Below are 22,529 nucleotides of genomic sequence, written 5' to 3'. Positions count from 1 at the left end.
TCATCAAAGCTTTTCCCTCAGTTCAGAGATAAGGGAGCAGAGAAGAAAAATCCAGCCCCTCTGTGATTCTTCAGGACCTGATGGAGTTCCCCCAGGGTCCAGCTCATAGGTTCTTCTCATTATCAAGAGGTTTTGCCCACCCCTGCAGCTGATTAAGGCTTGGCTTATCCAGGGAGTCAACAGCCATGGTTATCTGGAAATAAGAAAGGGAATAATTCCTCCTACACACTCAGAGACCACACTCTGACCTGGTGTGTAAAAGACAATTTATTGCCATTTGGGAGAACTGCATGGATACCACCTTATCCTGAGGCAGAATCAGAGCCACGCTGTGGGTGGGAGATGGAAGAGAAGTCAGAGGGGAGTGGGATAAGAACACAGCAGGAAGAATAAGAGAAAGTGAAAGGTTCATAAAATCATTTTAAAAGATCCTTCTTACTCCCTCCTTGCTGACTGTTGGCACTGCAGACTGGACCCAGGCGCTTGGCAAGGCTCAGTCTCTGGGACACACACAAGAGGAACCTACCCCGTGCACTGCACACACTGCAATCCTCCCACCCACCAAACCTCTCCAGGGCCTTCTCTGGGTTTATTTCAGTTTGGAAACCCACCACACCTCTGATGTCATCCCTCACTGGGGTTTGAATTCATTTCAAATTTGACTGGCCCTAGCACAAGAAACATTATTTTTTATATGTAGGAGGTATATCTATGGTTCATAAAACACCACACAGGACTGAAGTGGCTGGAGACTGAGTGATAAACTGAGGCCAAGCATTTCTACAATTTGTTCTGAAAAGGGATTTTTATTGACTGAATACATCATTTTTTCCCATTATACTGTTGGGGCTACTTATGTCAACTCTGCTGCATAGACTGAGGCTCCACATATTGCACAGAACTCAAGCATAGAGACCAGAAGGAAAATTATGAGCCAAACCAATTAATACATCCAGTCTTGTGTTGATCAGATGCCTTTTGAAATGACTGCTTGTTGCCTTTAAAAAAAAGACTTGAAGCTTAATCACTGAAAGTCTGTGAAAACCTCACAGTATAGTAGTGAATTATTAGTTTTTCTTGCATGAAAACTCTGTAAAACATTCGCTTCATGGCAACTGATGTATTTCAGCATGTCTATTTTATCATCACATAGAAAGGATCCAAGAACATTTTACTGCCCACTAGAGCCTTTGTCCATAAGAAGTGAGTGTTTTGTTCCAGCAATGATAAAGACCTCCTGTATAGCTCTTGTCTAGGACTGTGCTTTGAACTTTAAAATTAACCAGTGCTGGTAAACAGGAAACACCAGATTACAGTTTAGCTCACATTAAATTCTTCTCTTGGCTTTTTTTGTTGTTGTTTTTATGTTTTAGGCAGGGACAAATAAAATGTTGCATCAAAGCTGAGGCCACAAATTGTTTATTTATTGGGGGTATTTTGCACTTTGCATTGCAAGCTGCTGCAACTGAAAGAAACATGGGTTGGCACGAAAAGGGGAGGAGGAGTGAGAGCTATAATGGAAGAAATGTTACCCAATAATTAAAATTCAGTGGTACTGTAAATCCTAATGGAAACAACAATGTGTCTTTGTGTACAATTAACTCTGGGCTCCAGTTCATGATAAAAATTCTAGCTTGTAAAAAGCCTTGACCTCAATACCGAGAGCTCAACAGAGGTTCACAGATCTGGTTAAAAAAAAAAAAAAAGAACTTTCACAGAGGGAGAACAAATAATAGCTGGACTTGGCCCCCTAAATATGCTCCAATTATTCAGGGTGGTTGAAGATAAGATACAGGAGAAGTACCAAGGGGAAAATAGTCCAATAGCTCACAAAAAACTATAAAGTGCTGTTTGATGTCTAGAGTGATAATTCACCCTCCCCCCGTTGTTATCCCAATCCTACATTCTGCAGGGCACCCTGTGTGTTAAAGTCCTAGAAAATCTTTATTATTATTAGTTTAATACTTTTTTAAATGTTAACAAAGCAGACAAAACGAGTTGTTCATTACAGTGAGTGACTGACAGGGAAACATGAAGGACTATTCATTAAATAATTACTACTTTTAGGCAGAAAAAGTTACTGTGCTTAAAAGGGGAAAAACAGTGCAAAATCAAATTGTCTATTCTTTTTTTTTTTTTTTGGTGGGTGTGTGTGGAGAGAGTAATGTCTCATGGAAAAGACAGTTCTACAAATGTCAATCAGTTTGACAAGCAATTATCAGACTCAAGGAAAGGACGTAGACTGTGGGTAGAGCCCCCCAGAGCAAAGTAGCTCAGGTACTGTGCCAGGTGATGCTGGGCACAGTGGGACTTGTCCAGGAGAGCAGATCTACAGTTTATCTGTAAGCCTGCAAAAACACAATCAAACCTCATAATGCTTCTTAATCAACTACAGTTACTTTCGCAGCAGACATTTTTTGTTGTTGTTGTTTCCTACCACTTCTAAAAAAGGAAGGACAATACAGAGCTTTATAGAAGGAAAATTAATTCAAAAAGGTGTTTCGGAAATATTTTTTGTCAGAACTTAGACTAGATTCATACATGGGTTTGGGATATTTCTCTGCAGTTATAGCAGATGCTTCCTCCAAAGAAGGTGAGAAACAGGTTTGTCAAAAACTTTTAAGTTTCCAAAGCCCTCAGATCCAAATGCAATTATAGAATCCTAGAATCATTTAGCGTGGAAAAGACCACTAAGATTATTTGAGTCCAACTGTTAACCAAGCATTGCCAAGCCCACCATTAAAACATAGCCCCAAGTGTCACATCTGCTTTTTAAACACTTTTTTTGCTCCTGAATCTGCTTGATTTTCCCCACATAGGCATCTGCATCTTTTGCCATTATTAAAATAGTTTTTAAACAAAAATATTAACTAATAATTAATTAAACTATTTTAAACTGTTTTGTTTTAAACAAAACAAAAATCAGTTTTTAATCACCTGGGGGATAAAATATCAGAAATACCTCCTTCACATCCTTACACTGGAAAATAGAGAAAGGCTCTCCACCTCCCTGGCACCTTTCATCAGTAACAAAGTACTCAAAAAAGGGAGCTGTGATTTGCTTCTAAGAGTAACTTACATCCCCCTTCAGTGAGAGCTGTGAGCGCTCAGATGTTTGATGGCAAGGCTGTTTAGGAGGCGCTTAAAATACAGATAAAGCAGAGAGATGTGATCTCTGTGCTTGTGGAAAGCTATAAAAAGAAACAATTCTGCACTTCAACCACTATCTTTTGATCCTTAACCAGAGGTAGGTTTGGGAAGAAGCTTGCTTGTGTACACTGAAGCCTGTTAGTTAGCTCTTGGCATCAGGTCGGTTACAGAAGGAGCAGAGCAGCAGTAGCTGTTTGTGGTAGAAAGGAAAGAAAGCTTAAAATGAGTGCAAGTGTGGGAAAATAGCGCTTTCATGCAAATAATCTTTACAGTGAAAAACTCCATCTGCTCTGGCCCTGTGCATTTGAACTTATGTTGTACTGGAGCATGCAGATTCCCTGGGAAATTGCTTAAATACAGAAGTCCCAGGCTTTCTTGTGTCTGTACAAATCTTTGGCATGTCACTTAACTCCATTCTCACCTCAGGCATGAAACACCACTGCAGTTGGTGGGATTACTCAGGAGAATCATTTCCAAGGAGAAATGGCATTGGCACTTGGTCCATTTTAGGCAGAATGGGAACATGTGCACTCACATCCCAGACGGCTGAGCATGCTGAGAGCTGGTGACAACAGTGACAACCAATGCCATAAGTCTTGCTGATCCCAGTGGGGCAACAGCAAGTCCTTAATCCCCGTGTTGTTTCCAAGCTTCCTGTTTTGAAATTGCCATAATTAAATTCTAAAGACTGAGAAAGCACCAAAAGGGTTGCCAAGTTTGTGTCAAGCCTTATCAGCTGATCTCATCATAATCCGGTAAATAGCATATCATGAACATCAAATCTAATTAAATCCTCTTGAGATACGGGTTAAAAAACAGACACAAACAAGAATCAAACATTTAAAACCTGCTGCTGTACAATCAGAATTAATCCACAGGGAGAAGTGAATTTCCTTGAAATCTGGACAAATAAGCCTTCAATGTTTTCCTTTCCCCAGTGGCTCACTGTCTCTCTGGCACACACAGTCAGAAGGAAAATGCAGTTATAGGGGTTTTATTTTCAGCACGGATCGCATGAAATGCACCTCTAAACTCTGACTTCTGAAGCAGAACACAGGATGGGGCAGAGGACATATATTTTACCTAAATATATATTTATCTCCAGTATTCTCAGCAGTACTTTTGGCGCTGTCCATATGTAAAAGAATGCTCTCTAACCATAGGAAGCACAATGAAAACAGCTCTACCGTGGGCTCAAAAAGGCAGCAGTGATGTTGTTCTTAAGTCAGTCTCTTGATCATTACATTATCTGCCAGGCACCTTTCGAAATGCACCTCTAATGCACCCTAGGTGTCTGTGTGTGTGCACAGGCCCTTAGGGCTACACCTATGCAGCTAGTAAATTAAACAGTAGCAGGTAATATTCCCAGGCATTGGAATTTGATAGGCTACATTGTTAAATTCCTAGAACCTGCCCTGGCACATTTTTGACCTGAATCAATTAGTGTTCTCCCACACATGTCCCAGGAATTTCGGAGTTAGCACAGCCAGAGACCATTCCCAAGAGATGCCGTGACTTCAGTCGTCGTGTGTGGTGACAAGAGGAGCTTGATATTATGGACACGGCTCATTCCAGGTCAGTGGGCCTCACTGCCAGAGAACAGCCATAACAACACCTAATTTTCTAATCAGAGCTGCTGCCTCTGTGAATGTCTTAGCCTACATCTGCTCTGTACTTAACCTGAGTATGTCATAGGAGTGCTCTACCCTGGGCAGATCACGTCAGAGCTGTATGAAAGGGCAGCTCAGGACTTTATCTGCTGGGTGACTTTATGAACCACAGCTTGCCTACACACAGGCAGGAGCTGCTCTTTAATGCAACCTTTCCAATCAGTTCCATTAGGTTACAGCAGAAAGGAGCATGGTAAAGGACCTTCTTTTTTCCCACCCTTCTTTCTTCAAGCACATCCCTGGTCTCTCTGATAATCAGCAAGAAGTTGATGTTTGCACCTTTTGAAGTCCTTTAAAGAACTCATTCAGAAGAGTATGAATTCATAACAAGCAGTATAATTTCACTCTAGGGAAAAAAAAAAAAAAAAAAAAAAAAAAAACCAAAACTGTTTTCACCTTCAGGATTAAACTAAAAATCAAAGCTCAGAATGGATTTGCCTCAAGTGAAGAGAACAGCCCCTCTGGCAAAGATTCACCCCACCCAGCTTTATGCATCTAAAATAAAACCTCACTTTCTCAAGGCTTCTTCTGCAGCCAAAGGACACCAGATTGTATTTGGTTCATCTCAGATTCAACTTGTGACTCCACCAATACAAGGAGCATAGACCAGCAATTATCATCATTTAAGCATTTCAAATTAATGTCTTTGACCTGCAAACCTCCAGTGCTTCTTGATCTGTCCACTTTTGACACCTCTTTCAAGTCTCCTACAAGCCTCACCACTTTTCTGCATTTTCACAGTAAAATAAAAAGAAAATTAACCAGTTGTGTCCCTGTCAACAATAACAAAAGCTATTTTGCTATTAGGTCAGAGTTTCAGGTCTGAGTCAAAATGAAGTTTCTGTTCTCATGATAAAAACCCTGAAGTTTCATAGTATTAAGGTCACCTTGACTGAGAAAGTGAAGCAGACCCCTTGCAGAGCAACTGTTCATTATAAATGGTTCATTCCCATATCTGTAGTTTCCCCTAAAGCAATGTTGACTGGCCCTACTACTACCTAACTTCACAGCTATCTCCAGGATAGATGCTGGACTAGGGAATTCTTCTCCTGGACAGGCTTTAATGCCACAGTTCTGTATGTTGTAATAATTCAAAAATTCACAGCAAAGATGGATGGGTGGAAGGAAGGAAGGAAGGAAGGAAGGATGGATGGATGGATGGATGGATGGATGGATGGATGGATGGATGGATGGATGGATGTGGAAGCAAGGGCACAAGAACAGACATTTGAATTTGCATCCCCACCAAGCAGCAGCTGCAAGAGACCTGCTGCTTCCAGCCATATGGAGGAGTGCATCCCAGACACTTGTATTGCAGCACTACATCCCACTTAAATATCATTGTGATATGGATTGAAATCAAGCAAACTGCAGTTTGTACCTATGCTATTTAAAATGTGCTTAAAACTGGATTTTTCTTCCCTGTTTGCTGACTCCATTCCTTAAAAGAAATTTGTGTTGCAGAATATGAATTTACGTGTCTTTGGAAATGCTTTAGTACAGAATGTTGTGCAAAAGTGGCAATTTGTGATATTTTGTCATTTTGTAATGCCGTGACTGTCCTGGTGCTGTTCCTCCTCCCTCTCCACATCACTCACACTGCCAGTCACTCCTACAGCACAGCCTGTGTCTTGGCAGGCTGTGTCCTCAAAGACCACCCATCATTCCCAGCATCTCCATTAGGAAAGTGCAGCTATACTTCACCCCCTTTCCCATGAGGTCTGCAGTCCAACAGGCAAAGGCGGCTTCAAAACAAGACCTTGCCAAGCTTATTTACAGAGAGCTAATGACAGAGAAACAATGGCAACGAGGAAGGGAAAAAAATCAATTTACCTAGTCATTTGGCAAGGAAGGAATACACATTTCCCTTCTTTCCAAGGTTTTGCTTTGGGTCCAGAGAGAAGGGTCTGGAAATAAAACTACTTGTGTAGCTGAGTATCAGAAGTGCCAGAAAAAACAGTGACCTGTGTTGTCTTCAAAGCAAGATAATATTTAACAGCTTGAAAAGGAAACTTCAGTCTTTGAAGACCAGAGATAGCAAACTATATTATCTGTGAGTGCTATTATTAATAGTGAAGAATAACATTAACACCTTGACAAATTCCAAGCACAGTTGATGATCAGCCTTAGCTGATCACATTTTTGCTAACTGGGTCTTACAACTTTTGGACTGAGCTTGTATGTCAGTCAGCATGAAGTTGTTTATCAGGTGTGTGTCCATCCCTTTACTCACCATCATTTTAATATCAAGGCAAGGGTGCAGGATGAAAACTATACCTTCACACTTCTTCATTTGTTTCAGCTGTGATGCTGGAAAAGCTGTTGTCCCTTAATGTTTTTTTTTCTCAGACACTCTTCTTCCTCCTTGCCAGTGATGCCTTGGTATGTGGATGTATGTTTGGTACCTTAAGGCATGCTCCAAGTGCATCAACATCTATTTAAGTCTTATTTGTACAGCCAGTTGTTGATGATAAAATCTTTCTGTTCAATGTACAGGATCTTTTACTTCTTTGCAAATGATTACCTTGCTGCCTAACATGTTGGTGGGCCTTCACATTTTGAAAACACCAGTCAATGCTCAAGTTATATCCAAGCAGTGAATTTTCTCTTTGGGCATTGCAGGTGATGCTCTTTCTCAGATGTACTTGCTGAAACTCAAGATTTTCCAATTCCAGCAAGGATCAACTGCCTGCAGCTACTCTGCTCTGTGCACACAAATTCAGCGTGGCACCTGAGGCAGAGATTGCTTTCCTTACACTTCCCTTACCTGTGGCAGCACCCTTGGGGCTGATTGTGGGTGACCCTGCTGACACTGGGAGTGATCCTGGGTGTATCCCCAGCCTGCTTATCCCTGGCACCCCATGCTCTGCCTTGCAGCCCCCCGTATGACTGATGTAGGGTGGACACAACAGCCTTGAGCCCCGTTTGCAAGGGACCAGATGGGATTTGCCAGCTCACACAGCCTGGGTTGAGTTCTGGCTGCCTTTAATGAAGATACCAACTTGAGGTGCTTGGCTTCAGGCTGTCCTTGTGGAGTTTTATCTTAGCTAGATGTAGATAAAGCCTTTGGCCCAAGGTGCAGCAGCATTTGCTTCTCTTGGATAGTCTGGAGAGATTCACAGGAGACAGAAACATGCTGGAGGAAAAACACAGCTGCTCACCTCTCCTGCCCACCTAGAAGTGAAGTACCTGTGATATACTGGTTAAAAAAAGCCTTCTTCAAGCACATAAAGCTTGGAAAAAACACCATCTTTCCCCAATAATTCCAGCATGCCTCAGTTTGGCTTTATTTTTCCAGTAGCCAAAGTATAAGAGCTTTTAGGGCCAATAACCTCTCATCTTCACTGCAAAGCTCCTACCAGGTTTAACCTGGGTATTCATTCCTGATTAAGGGAAGACCAGTGAGGAGTGGAAGGACAAGATGGAAGGACACCTTTTCCAAAGAAACTTGTAGTCAATAGAAAAATCTCTGTGTTGTTCAAGCATTTCACTTCACAAAGAGGCTGAACAGAATATGAAAGTCCTGGTACTTCAACCCTCTACAAACACCTTTGAGCTCTTCATGTCTCTGTCATTCCCCATTCCTATGTCTCAGTAAGAGCCATGTCACCTTTCCAGCTCTATATACTTCCAATACAATTTGTATTTCCTTTGGTTAGCACTTTCTCACTCATCTCTTCCCTAACTCCCCTCTTCTTTCTGCCTGTTTAGATTCTGATTTTGTCTTTTGGGCCACTTCATCCCCTGACAGATGACAGGAGCCATCAAATGGAATGTGTGCCCTCTTCCCTTTTCCCAAGAAAAAGTACTTGGGTTTGGGCAAACATGGCCAGCAGCAGAATCCCCACAGAGTGTGGCTCTGCAGAACAGGCAGCTCTCCAACAACTCAGGGCTGCAGCAGGGACACGTCTCCAGTGTTGTTTCCATTAAGGCCACTGCTCCTTCTGTTCCTGTCTGATCTAACATCTCCCCAGGCTGGGGGCATTATCACACTTAATAAGTCATTATTCCAGGCCTGAAAAAAATGATGGTAGAATCACAGGAGACTAAGGCCAAGAGGAAGAAATCATGTTGTTCTTACTTTTGGGGACAGATTCAGGAAACCTGCCTTATCCAATCCCACTGCTCCTCTGCAGTTCTGGCTGGAAGTGTCTGACTCCAGCCCACCCAGAAGAATCCAGCATGATATCTGGGTTTCCAAATAACCCCAGCCAGTGAGGGGACTGCTCATAGCTGCACTCCTGGGCCTGCCCACTGCAGGAGCTGTAATGAGCTGGGGTAATAGCAAAAAATTGGAACCAGCAGTTCTTCCTTCGAAGCATTTAGGTGACAACACTGATTAAGTCATTTACTAACCAACAGGCATCAATCATTATTCTAACTAATTAGAAGGCATAATTCTACCTAGTTGGTAGAGTCACCTATTTGGTGACTAAGGAAATTCATAACTCTCATGGCTAACATGGTCCCAGAGAGACCTTACTTCAGCTTCACAAGATGAAGTTCTAAAATAAAATTTTTTAATGGAATTTTAGAAGACTGCTGACTGCTATGCAGTTAAAAAACAGATTTGAATGCCTGGTTTGGGATACATTCAGATTGTTTGCCAGAAGCTGTTGTATCTTGTTAGCTGACATCTCATGGCTGCTTCTCTGCTGTGGCCTCTGGGAGCTTCACACAGGTTGCAAGGACCTGTTCTAAGAACAGATTCCATGTGAGCTAAAGACTCAGGCAGGAATCCAAAGCATGACCCAGGGTTCATCCTGGGTGATCATGGCAGTAGATGGCAGCAGTGCATGTCACCCCTAAAGCTCATGGAACCAAGGTGGTCCTGCTTGACAACGGCCATCTCCCAAGGAACAAGATCAATCAAGGTACAAGATCAACCATAACCATCCTCCAGAGGCCCCCAAACCACTCTGCCATTTGATGCAATTATTTTATCCACATGGACACCAACACTTCACAAAACTGAAGGCAAGGCCCTGTTTCCCAGCGCTGAGCACCTCTGGTGAGCTTTTGGGTGTACATCAGCAATCACAGGAGTGGATAAAACCTCTGCAATTGAATGTTCCCACTATGCTCACATGAGCACTCCTGGGTGCAGGGACTCATTTTGGACTCTGCCTGGAGAGCTGAGCTTTTGTGAAGTAAATGAAAAGGCAGCAGCCAGGGAACTACCAAGGGTCACCAATGTAAACACAAGCACAGCTCCAGGCTGAAAAACAAAGGACAGGGAAATGAAAAGCAAAGCTGATGAGCCACCCTCAGTATTAGCACTTGTGGTTCACTTTCCCCTCCAGAGAAGATTTAAAGCCTCAGTGACAAATGTCAATCTCAGCTCCCCTGAGGTGAGATGGGGCTGACTTAAGTGGTGTGTCAGGAAAGGAAGGCAAGAGGGATTTTGTTTCGCTTTTTTTAAGGATTTAAAGAAGATCCTGTGTCTTTAACCTTCAGGATAACCTTGTTTCAGTCTGGTTCTCATTCCTGGACTGCTCCTTGATGAGTTTTTTATGCCTGATTAATTAGCACACCGAAGGGAAGTGGGGGCTGCTCTGTTTTGCAGTTTGTGCCTCCTTCTGACTAATTCACCACCCAGCTCTACAGCTCCAGAGGGTCTGCAGTTGCCTCTCTCATGCCTCTGGTGTGAGGTTTCATTGTCTCTTTCTACTCTTTGATTGTATGCTTCCTATTGATCCAGCCACATTTATTGAGGGCTAGTTTAATTTGAGTTTGTATGTTTATTTCTCCACTACCACAAAACTTTTCAAAGAAAAAGAAAATGCAGATGCAGGAGTGAATGGTGCAGATTTATGGCGCACTGTCTTTCCTAAAGAGTCACTTTTACAGTGTTATTGATGACAAGAAATCATAATTTTTTAGGAAGATAACTTTACCTATGCCATTATTGCCAGTGTGTGAGCAATCAGGAGAAAAGCATTTTTGTGGTCCTTTAATTTTTAGAACTGTGAACCCATAATAATACAACTTATGCTAAATTATTTTGTGTCCCAGTTTTCATGGGGAGGGGCAGGGAGGAAATACTGGCCCTCTTGGTAAATCACTTTCAGCTCTGACAATAAAACATGTTGGATAAAAGCTAAGCAGTATTACCAGGGATATAAATGAAGGCAGCTTTCTGCTCAAATAATTTTTTCAACTAAAACTGGGAAAAGTAAAGCTACAAAGCCAATATGAATGTACAAAAAAGGTCTTTGACTACTGGAACCAGGGCAGGTGGTGGCTTAGTCACTTTGTCACTCTCTAGGAGTTGTGGGGCAGTGAGATCCAATTCACTGGGGACAGAAATGGTGTGGGAGTGTCCTTGTGCAGCCTGCACACCCCTGGCCAGAGCTCATGGGACCAGCCATGCCCTCGGTCCTGCTCTGTCACCTCTCTGCAGGTCAGGTGAGGGCTTTGCCCTCCATCAAACAGGAATTAATGACTTAATGCAGACGTGCCTGGGTGAGGCTCTCCAGGCTCACCAAGGGGGCAGGCAAGGTGAGCACCAGTCCCTGCTCATCACTCCCGATGAGTCAATGAGCTTAGTGCTAGCCCGAGGGTGTGCCTGATACCCACGTGTCAGGTGCTGACAGGAGGGGACCAAATCTGGGATTGGGAAAAAAAAAAGGAAAAGCTCCTTTCTGGGACTGTAACCCCATAGTCACAGCAGGGCCCCTCCAGGCTGTTGGTAGCTGGTGTGGGGGCTGCCCAACTCTTTTCAGGCTGATTCTGGGCTTTGGTGGTGCTGCCCTGTCCTCAGCAGAACTCCACAGGGGCTGCAAAGTGGCACTTCTGTATTCCAGGGAAAAGCCTACAGCATGGCAACATCTCAGTGCTCAGGTGCTTTCCTGAGTACATGATGTGTTAAATTCAGAGCTCAGAGAGTAACTAAACACCCAGAGAGCCAAATTCTCCTTCCTGCTGTAATGCTAGCTTGGAGCTGTGGAAAATTATCTGGAAGCCCCTTGGAGAGGCATGTAGTTCACCTCAGCTCCCAAAGGCAGGATCAGGTCTTCTTATGGGGATCCTTGTTTGTCTAACCTGTTCTCAAAACCATTTGGTGATAAAAAACCACACCCTCCCTTGGTGATCTCTTCTGGTGCTCACCTGGGCTTTGATTCACAGAGTGCTGAATTCCCCCAGTGTGATGCAAGGAGAGGTTATATACAAAATACTCCTTTTACAGGAGGCATGGTTAAAAAAATGGAGGTAATGCATGCATATCTCACCTGTCTGGTATTCAGACACCCAGTGACCCTGGGTAACCCAGAACAGGCACTTTAGCTGTAAATAACTTCACAAAGTAACAAGAAATCAGCCCCTCTGTTTTTGAAAACTCTTACAAAGCCTGCTGCAGTAAGTTGGATTTCAAAACAGGTTCAGTGACACATGTAGCCCTGTTTCACCAGAGAGAAGTTCAGTGCCTGGCCAGCCCAGCTGGGGAAGCTTTAGTTCAGTTTAATTTTTTTAAGGGAAAGACGAACAGCTCATTTTGAGTATCTTTTACCTCCAAAGTACATGACTAAACCTGCATTTTTTTTCCCCTGGTAAAATCCTGTTCCTTCTGGAGAAGCTGAACTGGGAAGGCCCCTGAAACTTTCTGCTGCACTGGAGGACAGGAGGGTGCTGAACTTTCTTTCCCAGGCTCTGCTGAAATGTGGGGCACGTTGTGGAAACTGAGGAGCACCATGAAACAGGATGCATGTGGTTTTCCATCCTCCTACCTTGGGTTACCCTGAGATGTGGCCCAGACAAGAGTGACATGAACTGGGGTGCAAGGAGCACTTCCTCTATCAGAAATTCCTCTGTTATCAGCAAATAATATCTATCCCTCCAAAATATCAGTCCTGAGCCACTGCTTGCTGCTGAGGGAATATAAATGCTATTTCACAGAGCATGGGTGAGACATTACAGCACAGACTGTGTTTCTGCCATGAGGAGAGGCATGGCACAGAGCCTGGGATCATCTGGGATGATCCCTCAGACCTGGAGGGATTGGTGCCTGCCTTGTCCAGCAAAACTCAGGCTTCAAGGAGGCACAAAAATCCATTAATGGTACAGTGTGCTATATATGTGGGCTGAAAAATAACCACTACACAGCACTGCAGAGGAATAAAGTGCACATGGAGGAAGTTGGGCTAAAAATTTCAGCAGTTTTTCCATAAAGAACAGCAGCAAGTTGGTGCCTGTGGAGTGCTCCAGGAGCCCCATCAGGCCATGTTATCAGTGAACTCCAGAGCTCCAGAACAGGACAGAAGAACATGTACAGGGTCAAACAGATCCCTCCTCACCTCTCGAGATGGGGTCAAACACCAAGTTTAGCTCCCAGGGGCTGCACAAGTCACTGCCAGTACAAGCTCCCAGTTCCCATTTCGGAGGAAGTGAAACACTCTGGGGGGCTCTGGGACTCCTGATTCCTCTTTGCACAGAGCTCGAAGAACTTTCCTGTCCCCTTCACACGGGCACTTCCCTCTGCCACAGTGACCAGCCACCTCCTGGCCACTGCCCCACCACCCTCCATGGCCTGGGGTCTGGCTGCAGCAGCAGGCAGGGCAGGAAGGGCAACCCAAGCAAATATTTGTCCCCAGGATGCTACATTTATGTGGCATCTTGGCAGGATGCAGAGAATGGCTTCTGCAGAGCTGATGTCTTAAAGCTCAGCACCGAGGACAGAAATACAAAAAATTACAAGAAAAATGACATACAGAATGGCTAAGAGCAGCAAAACTGCCCCTTGTGCAGCTTGGTTAAGTGCAGCAAAAACACATAAGTGTGCAGGGAAGGAGAGAGGTTGGGTTTGAATTAAACTGAATTTCCCCTTGACTCCCAGCAGCCAAACTGAAAAATAAATTATTCACCAAGGCTTATTCCTGAAGAAGCCCCGCAGGACTGCAGGCCCAGGCCACTGCCCAGGTGTGTACTATCTAGAGCTCAGTTTGATGGCACTTTGCTATTGAGAGGGAACAAATTAATTTTCCTCCTTTCAAACTGGGAGACACTTGTGTTAGGTGATGCATAAAATAAAAATAAGGGGGTCCTGATAGAAATTACTGAGAGCAATAAGTGTCCCAAGCCATTGCCTGCTGAGAGCTGAAGGAAACAGTGGCTGAGATGAGAAGAAACACAATTTTATTCCCCCTTTAAACTGAAAGTCTTATTAAAATCATCCCTTCAAGACTGAGAATTGCTGTTTTCTGGGTGTTGAGGGGAGAGGCCAGCAAACACCTCACAGTGGGTGCCCTCCTGAGGTGACAGCATCACCTCTGAAATGTGCAGAAGGACCAGTCCAAAGACCAGGCATGGGCAGTTTTCCCATGGTGGAAGCAGTTCAGATGTGCATGAGAACTCTCCAGCTACAGGTCAGAACATCCAGAGGCAATTAAAATATCCAGCTGAAAGTTTGGGGATCAAATTTTGGGGATCAAATTAGTGATCTGTTGTGAAAAGTATGCAGGTTTTTGTAAAGAAGATGTTGCTGTTCTAAATTTAAAAAAAAAAAAAATTCCCAGCGAGTGAAACAAGAGGAGCAACTCCCCTCCCTCCTTGTAGCCAAACACAAGGTAGTGTTTTCTTTCTGACTAAAACTAAGCCATTACAGGAAAAATGTGGCCTATCAGGAAGTTAGCTGTAGGTTTTGAGAGTCCAGCAGTGATTTCTCCAGGGATAAGCTGCTCCCTCGTCCTGCGCTGCCGGCGCAGATGCAGGCAGCCGCCCTGCCCTCTCCCTGTCTGCCTTGCGGCTCGGAGAGAGTCACAGAGGGTAAAAAATAGCCTAAGAAATGTGTGCAGGTCTTATCCTGCCTCTCCTTTTCCCTGTCAGGGTTATCAGACCCACGCTTTTGTCAGCAGCAGTAAAAAGGAGCAGACCCTGACCCCACCAAGGCTGTGGGGAGCCCCCTGTCACACTGGTGCCACACTGCTGTAGGAGACAGAGGAATAAAGGGTTTGCTCAGGGAGCAGCAGCCCTGTAAGAGCTGCCATAGTTGAACAGACATATTTGGCGACAGTTTTGATTTGGAAGATGTCTGCAAAAACAAAAAAGGAATGAAGGAGATTGATTTCATTTTGCTACGTATCTCTTTCCGAGAGGATATTTTTGATCAGCTTTTCAATGTTAATGCCCTATTAGTGGTGAAGGGAGATCTGACAAAACTGTAATAATACTTTTCTCATCTATTCCCTTAAAGCACTCAAATAATTTCTATCATAAGTCAATGAAATTAAATTAAATATACACAGAGAAAGTGTGGGTCAAGTTCTCTGGAGTTTGGGTCATTGCTAATAATGTAGCCAGATTAAAAAACCTTTAAGTTCACACAAAGTGAAAGGACAGGCAGAGCTTTACCAGAGTTAGGAAACTGCCGAGTGCTGAAGGAAAGGAACAAAGTGAAAACCAGACAGTGAATCATCATCACTCGTGTGTGCAAAACCCGACTGGGAATTCAGGCAGGTCCTCTTGTTTTTCTTTGCCCATCCCTTTTATTCTTTTTGCAGGTTATTAATACTTGTGCTAAGCAGCTGTTTGAGGTGTCCCAGAAGGAAACTCCCCTCCAAGACTCCCTACAGCACTTTTCTTTCCCTGTAACCTTCCCCAGTGTCCCTTCACTCAATCCTCACTGCAGCAGTGCAGGACAAGGAGCAGGGCTTGCTCTGGTCACTTCGAGTCTTTGGTGACCTGACAGGCTTTGATTTACATCCCTGCTCTAGCTTGACATTAAGGCAGTGTTTTAAAGATGGAATTGAATATTTAAGGGTACATTTAAAAAATGTAGAAGGGGAGAAAATGGGGAGGGAGATTAAACCAGATAATTTCTTCTATGCAATGTATTGTGCTTCCACAACTTTTAAAAAGGAGGGACAACACTGGCAAAAGACATTTTCTGGCTGGCAGGCAGAAAGGAGAGTACAAGACTTGAGGGTAACCTTTCTGAGAAAGAAATGATCTTTTCACCCTTTTTATTTTGGCAGAACAGGCTACAGATTGCAGGCAGCATTTCTGTTTCATTGCTTGCATTTGCAGTGGGTTTCCACAGACATAGCAGACCAGATGGGAGATAAATCAAAGTAAATCAGAAGCCACCAAGGCAAGGGAGATAACTCATGGCACTCTAGGACAGTGAGAATGGGGTTTGTGGTGATGGTGAGTGCTCACATGGGCCCTGAGCTGCAGCTGCCCAGGCAGCCCCAGCAATCCATGCCAGCAACCATCCCCAGCTCAGCTCAGCCTGCGCCTGCCTGGCAGGGTGGGGGACCCCCACCTGCAGAGCATCTGCCACACACCCCAGGGATGGGGTGAGGAGCAGTCCCAGCGACAGCAGCACGACCTGGAGGGGTAGAAATGCCCATTATCTCCCAGGGTGCCTTTAGCACAGCCCACTTAAACACCTGCAATTTTCTGAACACGCAGACAGGTTACTGCACTCTTCAAGAGCACTGCTTCTGGCAAAAACAAAATAAACCAAAGAAAAAAATTCCAAACCAAACTTTACTTTAAATTTAACCCTCTCTGACAGGCATCATATTTTTAGAAGCATTTATGCCCATGTTAATACTTCCTGGACATGCTCAAACACTGTCTGATGTTGCATTGAGGCAAATTAGTGAAGATGGAGGCTCATAAATCCTAAGGAACTACAAAACTAATTAAATGCCTGTGTGATGTGCTTGTGTACAGAGCAATGGTTTGCAGGTCTGTGTTTTCCAGATACCCCAAATGAGCTGTGCTTGCTGAAGGGGCCAAGGAATGGCTCTCTCTTCCCCAGGTCCTGGGGCTCTGGGGAGCCTGGCACAGGCAGCTTCAGGAGGCACCATGCCATGGTGCCATCACCTCGTTCCCTTTCAGTGCAGCTGTGTTTGCTGGGATCAGCAGCAAGCCAGGGCTCTGTCACACCCTGTCCTCCCTGGTCTCAGCAATTCCTCTGCCCATCCACGAGTGCTGCACTGAGGGGAAGCAGATGGCCCCGAGCTCACTCACTGCTCCTGTGCCTTTCCTGGTGGCAGAGATGGCACCATGAGGGATGTGTCCCTGCATGTTGGACATTTCTTCCTTTGGCTTGTCCAGACATAAAAGACTCATTGTCCCAGCACTGTGCAAATGAACAGGCTTTGAGTCCTGGACACATCATGATCCAGGCTGCTTGGAAGAAGAAAAATAGAAATTACAGAAGAAGAGCTGCTCTTGACTCCTCACATGGTGATTGGTACCAGGAATCAGCATCAGTCAGGAAGGAGTTTGGCTCCCTTGAGCAATTCAGAAGTTCTCAGTGGGCACACCTGATCCCACAGGTATTTGTTCCATGGCTCCTGATCCTTTACAAAATTTCATCATTAAATAAAACTCCATACCTAACTAAACTGATGAGCTCCTCCACACTTGCAGATGGAGTCAGCCAGGGATGCCTTTGCTGGAAACACTGGGCTCTAACAAGCCAGCTGATAATTCAGATTATTCTGAGTAGTTTGGACAGTTATTCTCAGGAACAAGTCAAACAATAAAGTAAAACTCTGCACTATTTTTTCCTAATGAAAAACTTACTGGTTTAGGGTTTAAGCCCCTGGATAGGAAACTTCTTTTTTCCTCCTCATTGCAGAGCCTCCACTGACCTCAGCAGAAAGTGTCTGCACATCACCTTCAATTTAGGCACCACTTTTGACAATTCTTAGGCCTAATATGTATCTCTTGCTGTAAAAATTACTTTCCTCTCTCTGCTCTCTGGGAGAATGCAACAAGGTTGAAAAAAAATACCCAGAAAAATAAATTTCCTTTTTTCCCCTTAAAACTTCAGTCTGAAATATTGTTTTGGAATGGAGAAGCCAGCATGGAAAGGAAGTCCCACACTGAAGCCACCAAAATCCTATGGGATTTAAGGGAGTGGGATTATTTGAGTCATTCCTGTGGGTGTATGTTTTCCCTGTGCTGCCCTGAGAGTTGACTCCCAGCATGTGCCAGCTCAGGGTGGGGAGCAGAGGGGGAGATGTGACTGACTGTGCCTCCACAGTGCACCTCATTGTCTTTTCTTCTCTTACAGCTGTTTTTGTGAGTGTGGTTTTGAGGGACTCTGCGTGTGGGTTTTGTGTGTGAGGAGATTGCAGGGATTTGAAGGGCTGCACTTGGGGAAAAGCTAAGCTCAGCCTCCACGTTTGCATACTTTGGATTACACACCTAGGTCTTGCCCACTCACTTTGTGTTGGCTGTAGTTTTGCCCAGGCAAAAACTCACATGGGAGCGTTCAGACTGTCCACATGTGCAAACTGGAGGATTAGCTACCTAACAATTGGTCCAAAAACACAGAATTGGTGATTTACAGGCTCAGCCAAAATAACAGGTCACATTCTCTGATGGAAGAACTTGGCATTGCATTACTGAAATTGGAGGAGCTTTGCAGATTTACACCAGCTGAGGATTTGGGCATAGGTGTTTCCTGAGTGAGAAAAATCTGAAGGGAAAGAACTACTCCATTCAGTTTATTTTTACAGAGCAGAGTCTACAGAAAGTGGTCACTTTGCCAAAGAAGCCGGAATCACCTCACGGCTGTTGGTGCATGAGCAATAACGCCTTAAGGGGATTCACAAATTTGTGCTGTGACAAAATTCTACCGTTCCTGCCAAGAAACAGGAACCACTGCAGTTTAATGTCCTTTTTTCTTTCCCTAAACAGAGGTATAAATGGCATTTTTGTACTTGGAAACTTCAGGCCCACACTTTCACCCTACTAATTGCGACTGCATTCACAGTTGCAGTCAAGGACACGTTCCCTCATAATTGCACATGAAACCACATGTGCACAGGCTTTCCCAAACCGTGTCACTGCCACAAGAAATGTGCTTCCCACACACTTTGCTACCTTTATTTTCTTTCTTTCTTTCTTTCTTTCTTTCTTTCTTTCTTTCTTTCTTTCTTTCTTTCTTTCTTTCTTTCTTTCTTTTTCTTACTTTCTTTCTTTCTTTCTCTTTGTTTCTTTCTTTCTTTCTCTTTCTTTCTCTTCCTTCCTTCCTCCTTTCCTTTCCTTTCCTTTCCTTTCCTTTCCTTTCCTTTCCTTTCCTTTCCTTTCCTTTCCTTTCCTTTCCTTTCCTTTCCTTTCCTTTCCTTTCCTTTCCTTTCCTTTCCTTTCCTTTCCTTTCCTTTCCTTTCCTTTCCTTTCCTTTCCTTTCCTTTCCTTTCCTTTCCTTTCCTTTCCTTTCCTTTCCTTTCCTTTCCTTTCCTTTCCTTTCCTTTCCTTTCCTTTCCTTTCCTTTCCTTTCCTTTCCCTTTCCCTTTCCCTTTCCCTTTCCCTTTCCCTTTCCCTTTCCCTTTCCCTTTCCCTTTCCCTTTCCCCTTCCCTTTCCCTTTCCCTTTCCTTATCACACAATGTTGAAAGTGTAGGGGCTGCCTCATTTATCCAGGGTGTCTCCCCTTCCTTCTCTTGCTTCAATGCCATGTAGCTCTGGGATGTGTTGTTGGGATGGAAATGGATTTACAGAACCCACAACCACTGGAGTTTCAGACCTTCAAATGTGCCTATAACGTGTCTGCTACTCATGCTTTGTTTCACTGGGTGTGTCGTGTGCCATTTTCCCTTCACGAGGAGCTGTTACACAGCAAGTGTATTCACCCTTGCCAGGTGCTGGAAGATCAAACCATGTGGGGTGACAAGATTATAAACACTTTGCTGCAGGGCTGAAAATACTCTGGAATGGGATGAGAGATTTAACATGTTCACAGAGCCACGACTTGCCAGTGAGAGGAAGGTGGTATCATTCCAGAGAGTGAAGGAAACCATAACTGGGCAAGGATGAGATGTGTAAGCTACAGGAAATATTAAAATTCAACAAAATCTGCTCTGACACCCAAGCCTCAAATAGCGCTTCTGGGATGGATTAATTATTCAGGCAGAAATCTGCACCCACCCAAGCTTGCTACCTGCAAATCTGCCAAACCCAGCCCAGCACTGCTCCTCCAGATGCACAGCCACTCTTAAAGCATTCCTGTTAAAATGGTACAGCTCTTTGGAGACACCGCTCCAGGGGATTGCAGTGTGGTGCTGCAATGGGAACACCACGGAGAGTTTTTAAAGCCCTGGTTTGGCAGGAGGTCATGAGGAGCTGTGTGCTGGGAGCCCTGAGAATGTGGACAGCAGAGCTGGCTGCATGGAGCAAGAGGCAGCCCTGGAGAGCCCAGAGCAGAGGGAGCAGGAAAAAACAAGTCAGCTTAATGAAAAAGCAAAGAGGCTGTCCTTGGAGGAGGCTACAAGGAGAAACATGAATTTGCACTCAGTTGCTCAGGATGTTACAACCCCAGCTCCTCTTGAGAGTCCCTTTCTGAAAATCCTAGAGAGCACTTCCTATGCAATAAAGAATATTACAAAAAAAAAAAAAAAAAAAAAAAAAAAGCCAGCTTCCCTCTCTTTGTGTGTTGCACTTCAGACACACACACTTTTTCACACTTTTTTATTTGTAAGGTTAATCTGTTCCTTTCTTGGAGCTGAGATGAGGTTTGCTTTGAGGTCTGTGTGGGTACCATGTACAGTCTTTTGCCTTCGTCTGCTGCATGGGCAGCTGCCACCTTCCTAGGAAGGCCTGTTTATCTAACCTAAAAATGTTAGACATTCAAGAGATGTCAATGAGAACTCTCACTTTTTCCTGGTCCCTTCCTGTGGCACACTGATGGCTCTTACTGAAGATCTCAGTACAGGGTATTGAGCAGTTGCTGGGTATGACTGAGAATGGAGATAGTGGTGGAATAAAACTTCATCTGCCTGATGGTTTCTCATCTTGCCATAATACACACATTTGGATTCAGGATCCCCAGGTCTGAGGCTCAGTTTATTTAGTTCTAGCTTTAATCTGATTTCAGATAAGGAGGCTGGCTTGCCCCAAATGGTCCCACACCAATTTACAGTAGGAATGGGATCAGTTGTTTTCTTACAAGAACCATGACAACCTGGAAAGGGGAACTTACAGCTTCTGCACACAGAGGAGATTTCAACATCTGACATAGCCAAAGCCTGGTGAGTAATGAAAGCCAGGGGGGCAGAAGGTCACAGGCTTGTGCAAAAGAGGTGAGAGACACTAAAGAAGGTGGAAGTGGGATTCCAAGTAATGAAAGGTTCAGAAGAGCTGAGATCACAGCAAGCAAAGATGACAAGGAGGGCATGGGAGACTTCAGGATTACTTTAGCTCAAACTGCAGAATAAAAACATGAGAGGACATATAAGAGAAAACAGTACAGAAGCTCTGGGGAAAAATAAACCAGAGATGCCCATAAGAGATTTAATCCCTGTGTCCCTAACAGGCATACCCACACCTCTGCACTTTGGGGAAGTTCAACCGTGAGCCAGCTTGCATCTTTGCCCTGTTCCCCATCTCTTCTGAAGGATTAAAACTGTGGGGAAAAAAAATGAACTGGTAGGAGGAATGTTCTATAAGTCATCCAAGCAGAAGTAGAGGTCTGATTTAATTTTTCACTTGTATCTGCTGTTGATAAGAAGGTGATTTTCAAATCAATAGACCCTAAAGAGAGATACTCTAAAGCCTTCAGAAAAATTTTACATGCACAGGAGGCAAAGTTGCTGAACTGGGCCCTAAGTGGAATTAAAAATGGATCAAGCAATAGTGTATATAATGTTGAAAAAGCATTAAAGCAACAGTGACAGTATTTTGGGGATATTTGTTGGCAAAACTTAAATATGACTACAAAAAAAGGAAGCATATGCACAGTCAATCACCTTAATACCACTACTTAATGAAGGGGATTGGGAATTAGGAAGATCTGGATGGCACAAAATCAGAGCAGGGGAGGATGGAACGAAGAGGTGATGCCTGTTACCCAGAGATAAAGAGGACACAGAAAAGGAAAGAGATCATGAAAAAGAAGAGATCATGAGGGTATCCAGGCAGCTGCAGAAAATCATCCTGCAGAGCAGTGTTTGTGGTGAGAGCAGGGAAAGTGCCTGTGTGTGTAGGAGGGCAGGAATGGGATGAATCATTTTCAGAAGCAGAGTCCCGTGAGCAGCAGAACCAACGTAGCCCTTGGACATAAAGCTCAGGAGTGACTGGCTCGATTTATTGATGTCTCACAGGGGATGAGCTCATTCTGCAGGTTCAGTGGGAGCACTGACAAAATCATTTTCCTTAATCATTTTCCTGAACCCAGGCACCTCTTTTCCTAATACTTATAAGCACTTAATATCTTTCAATGCACTGACAAATGGGTTGAAAGTGGGTAACAAGTCTAAGGGGTATTAGGGAGAAATGCATTCTCTAACTTTATTTTTTTAAACCATAGTTTTTTTTAATTGCATTTATCGAGTAAATTACTATAAGCAAGTTGAAGCTGATGGAGCTTGCTCCCAGTTCCACAGCCTCATGGTCTTGGAGAGCTGGGCTATCCTCAACACCTGCCATGTGAATATTCAGCCTGCTGGAATTGGTGATGGTACAACCAGCTCCAACTCTATGACAAAGGCAATTAAAATACTCTGGAAGATTTTATTACCTGGAATAGTTGAAAAATTGCAAATGTTTTAAAGTACTGATCATAACTTTAGTGATATTAATTATGTTTTCAGGCATTTTACTACTTCCTACTTTTCAGCAAAGACCATGAGAGGCATCAAAGAACTGCCACAGTGGTGCCTGTCCCTGTAACATCCCCACCAGCAGCAGCCAGGAAGTCCTGCTAAAAATTCTATTTTCCCTTGGGAGAAAAATTCGTATTTCTAGGCTTGAGT

This window comes from Lonchura striata, chromosome 17 (assembly GCF_046129695.1).
Source record: "Lonchura striata isolate bLonStr1 chromosome 17, bLonStr1.mat, whole genome shotgun sequence".
Classification (NCBI taxonomy): Eukaryota; Metazoa; Chordata; class Aves; order Passeriformes; family Estrildidae; genus Lonchura; species Lonchura striata.
Note: the sequence above shows the minus strand (reverse complement) of the source record.